This window comes from Impatiens glandulifera, chromosome 3 (assembly GCF_907164915.1).
Source record: "Impatiens glandulifera chromosome 3, dImpGla2.1, whole genome shotgun sequence".
Classification (NCBI taxonomy): Eukaryota; Viridiplantae; Streptophyta; class Magnoliopsida; order Ericales; family Balsaminaceae; genus Impatiens; species Impatiens glandulifera.
In genome coordinates this window covers 60,104,640-60,112,253 of record NC_061864.1, presented here as the reverse complement: position 1 = coordinate 60,112,253, position 7,614 = coordinate 60,104,640, and positions in this window count along the sequence as shown.

Here is a 7,614-nt window from a genome sequence, read left to right as displayed (position 1 = left end):
CGTTTTGACAAGTTTAACCCATTTTTTCACGTTTTTGGCACGTTTGACACATTTCTGACATATGTAACACATTTAACATGTTTTCACACGTTTTTCACATTTTTGGCACGTTTAACACGTTTTTGACATGATTAACACATTTTCACACGTTTTACACATTTCTGACACGTTTAACACGTTTTTACCCGTTTAACATGTTTTTCACGTTTTTGGCACGTTTAAACACGATTTTGACATGTTTAACATATTTTTACACTTAAAACACATTCTCACACGTTTAACATTTTTTCACATTTTTTACGTTTTTGGCACGTTTAACACGTTTTTGACATTTTTAATAGGTTTAACCATGTTTTTCACACGTTTTGACAAGTTTAACACATTTTCACGTTTTTGGCACGTTTGACACATTTTTGACATATTTAACACATTTAACATGTTTTCACACGTTTTTCATATTTTTGGCACGTTTAACACGTTTTTGACATGATTAACACATTTTCACACGTTTTACACAATTCTGACACGTTTAACACGTTTTTACACGTTTAACACGTTTTTCACGTTTTTGACACGTTTAAACACAATTTTGACATATTTAACACATTTTTACACTTAAAACACATTCTCACACGTTTAACATTTTTTCACATTTTTTACGTTTTTAGCACGTTTAACACGTTTTTGGCACGTTTAACACGTTTTTGATATTTTTAATAGGTTTAACCATGTTTTTCACACGTTTTGACAAGTTTAACACATTTTTCACGTTTTTGGCACGTTTGACACATTTTTAACATGTTTAACACATTTAACATGTTTTCACACGTTTTTCACATTTTTGGCACGTTTAACACGTTTTTGACATGATTAAAACATTTTCACACGTTTTACACATTTTTGACACGTTTGACACGTTTTTACTCGTTTAACATGTTTTTTCACGTTTTTGGCACGTTTAAACACAATTTTGACATGTTTAACACATTTTTACACTTAAAACACATTCTCACACGTTTAACATTTTTCACATTTTTTACGTTTTTAGCATGTTTAACACGTTTTTGGCACGTTTAACACGTTTTTGACATTTTTAATACGTTTAACCATGTTTTTCACACGTTTTGACAAGTTTAACGCATTTTTCACGGTTTTGGCACGTTTGACACATTTCTGACATGTGTAACACATTTAACATGTTTTCACACGTTTTCCACATTTTTGGCACGTTTAACACGTTTTTGACATTTTTAATACGTTTAACCATGTTTTTCACACGTTTTGACAAGTTTAACACATTTTTCATGTTTTTGGCACGTTTGACACATTTTTGACATGTTTAACACATTTAACATGTTTTCACACGTTTTTCACAATTTGGCACGTTTAACACGTTTTTGACATGATTAACACATTTTCACACGTTTTACACATTTCTGACACGTTCAACATGTTTTTACTCGTTTAACATGTTTTTCACGTTTTTGGCACGTTTAAACACGATTTTGACATGTTAACACATTTTTACACTTAAAACACATTCTCACACGTTTAACATTTTTTTCACATTTTTTACGTTTTTGGCACGTTTAACACGTTTTTGACATTTTTAATACGTTTAACATGTTTTTCACACGTTTTGACAAGTTTAACACATTTTTCACGTTTTTGGCACATTTGACACGTTTTTGACATGTTTAACACATTTAACACGTTTAACACGTTTTCACACGTTTTTCACATTTTTGGCACGTTTAACACGTTTTTGACATGATTAACATATTTTCACACGTTTTACACATTTCTGACACGTTTAACACGTTTTTAGCATGTTTAACACGTTTTGACATGTTTAACATATTTTGACAAACCAATCATATTTTTGTCACATTTAACATATTTTTAGCACATTAAACACGTTTTGACACGTTTAACACGCTTTTGGCACGTTTAACTCGATTTTTGCACATTTAACACGTTTTTAATATTTTAACACGTTTTTCACGTTTTGGCATGTTTAGCATGTTTTGATATTTTAACACGTTTTGGCATATTTAATACATTTTTGACACATTTAACACATTTGATTGTAACATGTTTTTAGCACGTTTAACACATTTTTGCCACATTTAACATGTTTTGGCACGTTTAACATGTTTTGACATGTTTAACGACACATTTATCACGTTTTGGCACTTTTGACACATTTGGACATGTTTAATACGTTTTAAACATGTTTAACACGTTTTGGCTCGTTTAACATATTTGTGAAAGATTTAAAATTTTCGGTCCGTTTAATTTATATTTTGCTCTGTCTAATATGTCTGACATTATTATACGTTTTTTGATCCGTTTAACATAATTTTGATTTTTTGATATTATTTTCATATTTTAATTACTAAATTAGTTGAAGAAATAAAATTTGAGATCAATATGAATTATTTAAATAATATTTAAATCATTCATACTAAATAAAGTTTTGAATATGGTAAACCCTATTAATTTTCAAAATTAAATTAATTCATGAAACAGGTTGAAAATATTAAATGTGTCATAAGTGTGTTAAACGAGCCAAAATATATTAAGCATGTCAAAATGTGGTAAATATACCCAGATTTATCAAACGTGCCAAAATGTGTTAAACGTGCCAAAAACGTGTTAAACATGCCAAAACTTGTTAAACGTGCCAAAAACGTGTTAAATTTGTCAAAAACGTGTTAAATATTTAAAAAACATATTAAATGTCCTAAAAACGTGAAACATATTAAACGTGTGAAAAATATGAAAAATATTAAACATGTGGAAAAACGTTTTAAACGTGTCAAAAATGTGTTAAACGTGCTAAAAACGTGATAAATAAGTTTAATGTGTGAAAAACGTGTTAAACGTGTGAAAAACGTGTTAAACGTGTGAAAAACGCGAAAACATGTTAAACGTGTCAAAAACGCGAAAACGTGTTAAACGTGTCAAAAACGTGTCAAATATGTGAAAAACTTATTAAACGTGCCAAAACGTGAAAACCGTGCCAAAATATAAAAAATGTGTGAAAACGTGTTAAACGTGTCAAAAACGTAAACGTATAAAAAAAGTACTAAACATGTCAAAACGTGTTAAACGTGTCAAAAATGTGTTAAACGTGCCAAAAATGTGTTAAACGTGTTCAACATGTAACAAACATGTTAAACGTGCCAAAAATGTGAAAACATGTTAAACGTTACATAAACGTGATAAACGTGTTTAATGTGTGAAAAACGTGTTAGACATGTCAAAAACGTGAAAAAACGTGTTAAACGTGTCAAAAACGTGTTAAACTTACTCAACTAAAAAAATATCGGTTCAATATTTTAAATTCCAAAAACAAATATTATCGATTGAAAACTTTAATCGTGTTTTAAATAATAATAAAAATAAATTATTTTGTTGAAAAAATATATTAAAAAAAAATAGAATTACAATTCCGACCTAAAAAGATTGAAATTGGGAAGTCTAAAATTACACTATATTGAAGTCCATTGAAATTCTAATTTAAATTCTAATTCTTAATATTAAAGTGTCTACCAAACATAAGAATTGAAGTTGGACCCTTCAATTCTAATTCCAATTCCAATTTCAATTCCATTGTTACCAAATACACTGTGGAATAATTTTTGTTTTGAATGGCATACATAATAATAACAAAAAAATGCTTCTAATAACATATGTTAGTTTTCATAACTTACAAATGTCTTTTTTAAAATATGAAAGTTAGTAATAAGTTTGTACTTGATGAACTCCTTAAATATATGATGCGATATTAATAAACAATAGTGCATTGACTTAGTTAATTCACAGAACGAAAAATGTATTTTGTCAAACTAGACATCGAAAAAATGTATGATAACGTCAATTAGGAGTTTTTGTTTGTTTTCATGGACATAATGAGAATGGTGTTAAATAGATTAGTTGAATTAGATTTTGTCTATCAACGGTTAAATTTTATGTCATTGTAAATTTGAATTCCCATAGATTTTTTGAGAGCTCCTGAGGAATCAAATAGAGTGATTCACTCTCTCCTTTTTATTCACCACTATTATGAAAGTCCTCTAGAAAATGATGACAATCGTAGAAAACTCAAAACTTATTCGTAGAATGAGTTGTGGGACAAGAATGTATTTTTTTTGTCATATCACATTTTATTTTCGTTGATGACACGCACTATTTGGTTCAAGCCACCTACATGAATTTTAAGCACATTCGAGATATTTTATGGTTATTTGGTGTATTTTCAAGTTTTTGAGTTAATATTAATAAATTGCACATCTTTTTTCTCAGATTCTGTTTTGAATAGGAGAAGAATGAGGTTGACAAATTTTTGGGTTCAGAATTGGTGATATTCCGTCCACATATCTTGATATTCCATTAATACCAAATAACGATTCAAGGACTTTTGAGACCCGATTATCACTAAAATGGAATGTAAGTTATCTAAATGAAAAATAAAATAATCTTGAAATGAGGTCGGTTAATTCTCAATAGGAGTATGTTGTCATCTATGCACACATATATGAGGTCTTTATTCATTCTCCTCAAGAGTGTGACGGTGAAAATGGAGAGAATAATGTGTAAATTTATATGGGGATCTTCTAATAAATTGTTTTATCATCTAGTTAGTTAAGATAAGGTTAAATGTTTTAAAGATCAATGAGGTCTAAATATTTGAGATCTTGTTTCTTTAATTAAGCTCTTTTTTTGAAATAGTGTAATAGATTTGTAAAGGAGTCGAATAGTCTTTGGGCATCGATGATCAGATGTAAGTATGGTCAAAATTGGTCTCGTTGGTTCACTAAAATGTATAATTATCTAGTGGTTGTAACATTTGGAAGGGAATTTATTCTATGTGGAAAAGTTTTTATGAGCAGTCCAGATTCATTGTGGGGATTGATCTTCGATTAACTTTTGGAACAATATTTTATATAGTGTCAAAATTCTAGATACGACGTATCATAAGCTTACTTTCATTGTTATATGTAGAAATTATACATTTAAGGACATGCTTGATCATCGATCTAATTATTTCTTTAACCGAATTAGATACAGAAGGAGATTAAACATTATGGAGAGTTATTCTCATAATAGAGTCTACTTTATGTAAGGTGCAAGCAAATGCCCCTGTCTGAACAAAACGTTATGTTCTAATAAGATATTGATAGTTTTTATTTGAGACATTGCTATAATTTATTCAATAAGATGATTTTATATGATTTTTGTTGCAAAAAGCTTTGAGAGTCAATGATTCTATCCAAGTTCTCATTTTTTTTACTGAGCATTATTCATAGTAAAATTCTTAAAATGATATGTTCATGAAAAAATATCGTATTATGGTAAGTCGATGTCGTATGTGTCATGAGGAAATTGAATCGATAAATCACTTACTCTTACATTGTCAAGGTTGACTAATATATGTAGTTTTTGTGGAGTATTACTCAGATTCACTAGTTGATGTTAGAGTTTTGGTAGATAATGAGAAGTTTGAATTGATGTGGCTGATATATATGATATGCCTACATATTTGAGTTATCATCTTACTTATTTTTTGGTGCAATATCTAGTTATAGAAAAATCGTCGAACTTTCAATTATCGTACTCGTACGATGCATATCATTCATAATGTCATTATTATGACGTTGATATTCATTCTGGAAAGCTGGTGTAATTGGTCAATGAGTTAATCAGTTTTTTCGATGACCTACGAGTTCGATAATCTATTAAAAAAATTCTTCATGTAATGTTTTATCGTTTTGGTTAAACAATTTATATCATTTTAAATAAGAATTTCAAAATTCAAATGACAATGCATGATGTCAAAGTCATGGGTTATCTTTAATTCCATTGGTAAAATGACATTTGATTATTTTTAATGACATGTCAGAAGATCATTGGCCTTTTAATTCTTTAACATGATGAAAAGAATTAAAATGCAGCCCTTCAATGGAGTGACGTTAAAGGGAGCTTGTGGCATTTGAAATGCACACCAACTTCTCAAAGACTTGGCAAGTTAGATAGAAATAACTCTTGAACCTCTATATCCTTCTAGCATCCCCTATAAATACCTAGCTACCCCATAGTTAGGGACCCCAAAATTTTGGCCAAATGAATTCTTTTATGATTTATTCAAACTTCAAGATAACATTATTTGTTTTGTTTGCAAGAGACTTAAAGCTCATATTTGAAGGTGTATAAGTATACATCGTTGGATGAAACTTATACATCTATAATTTATGTGATTGGGGTAGTCAATGTGGATTACACCCTCAACCCAACCAAGAAGGCTTATTGCTTTTTGAGTTGAGAAAAACTTTAGCAAAAAACTCGAATTAACCCTCTTTACTCTTCAAAGATCCTCTACCCTAAGTAAATGCCAACTCTTGTTAGGTATGTCACAAGCTTTTATTTAGGTTACAATATATACTTGATCAGACAGAGGAGGACGTGACACGTGGAGCCATTGGGACCATCTGATCTAAAATTTATTTCTTTTTATAATTACCGTTATATTTCTTTTCTATTAGACTCTTTTTTTTTGTCTGTCCTTAAACTTTCTTTTTATTTTTATTTGGCCTTGGCCTTTTGGTCACCTCACCAATTAGTTGTAACAAAATTACGTGCTGGATTTTGTGGAGTCGTATATCCTTAGTTGGATTCATCACTATTGAATTATAAAAGGACTAAGAGCATATCTCATCTTTCTTATCTTTCATCTAATTCTTAAACCTTTGATCGTCATTTCTTGTACGTTCCGGCGAGTGCCTTGGATTCTCTTCTCACATCCCCTCTTAAACTTATCATTCTGTATCAAAGTTGACGGTTCTTATGATGGTCGAAACGAGATATTAATCGGATAACGAATATTTGCGTGTGTCCATGACAACAATCACTCAAATGATTGAGGAAGTAAAGAGATGGATGGAAGGAAAGGTTGAGACCATTGAAGAACAACCACACATTTTATCAAGTCGAGAGTTTGATGTGGATTATCCGATGATGTAGCGGGCTCCTCACGAACATTTCCCCTTAGAGACATACATTATGTTCCACCAACGCAAATGACGAATGTGAATTTCCCAAAGTTTGATGGAGTGTACGTGGAAGGGTGGATTATTTCGGCTGAATAGTTTTTCAAGGTGGATCGCACCGTTGATGCTACCAAGGTGGAGATATCTTCTATTCATTTCTCAGGAGACGCTAGAACGTGGTATGGCTCATTTTTGCAGACAAGGAACCATCCGGTGGCATTGACATGGATGAACCTCAAGAAAGCACTCTTACAGTAATTCGGTCTTTCGATTTGCGATACACCTATAAGCCAACTGATGGACCTAAAACAAAATAAGTTAGTTCATGAATACAACTTGAGGTACTTAGCTATTTCACAAAAGCTGACACATATGCCAGAAATTTATGTGATAAATTGTTATTTAAGCGGCCTTAGAGAAGAAATCTCTAACTCCATTAGACTGTTACAACCCGACACTTTAAATGTTGTTATGGCAGTGGCCAAGATGCAAGAAACTACTTACAAGTCACTATTGAGTAGTAGACATTTATACAATATTAGTCCACCCCTTCTCCCTATGC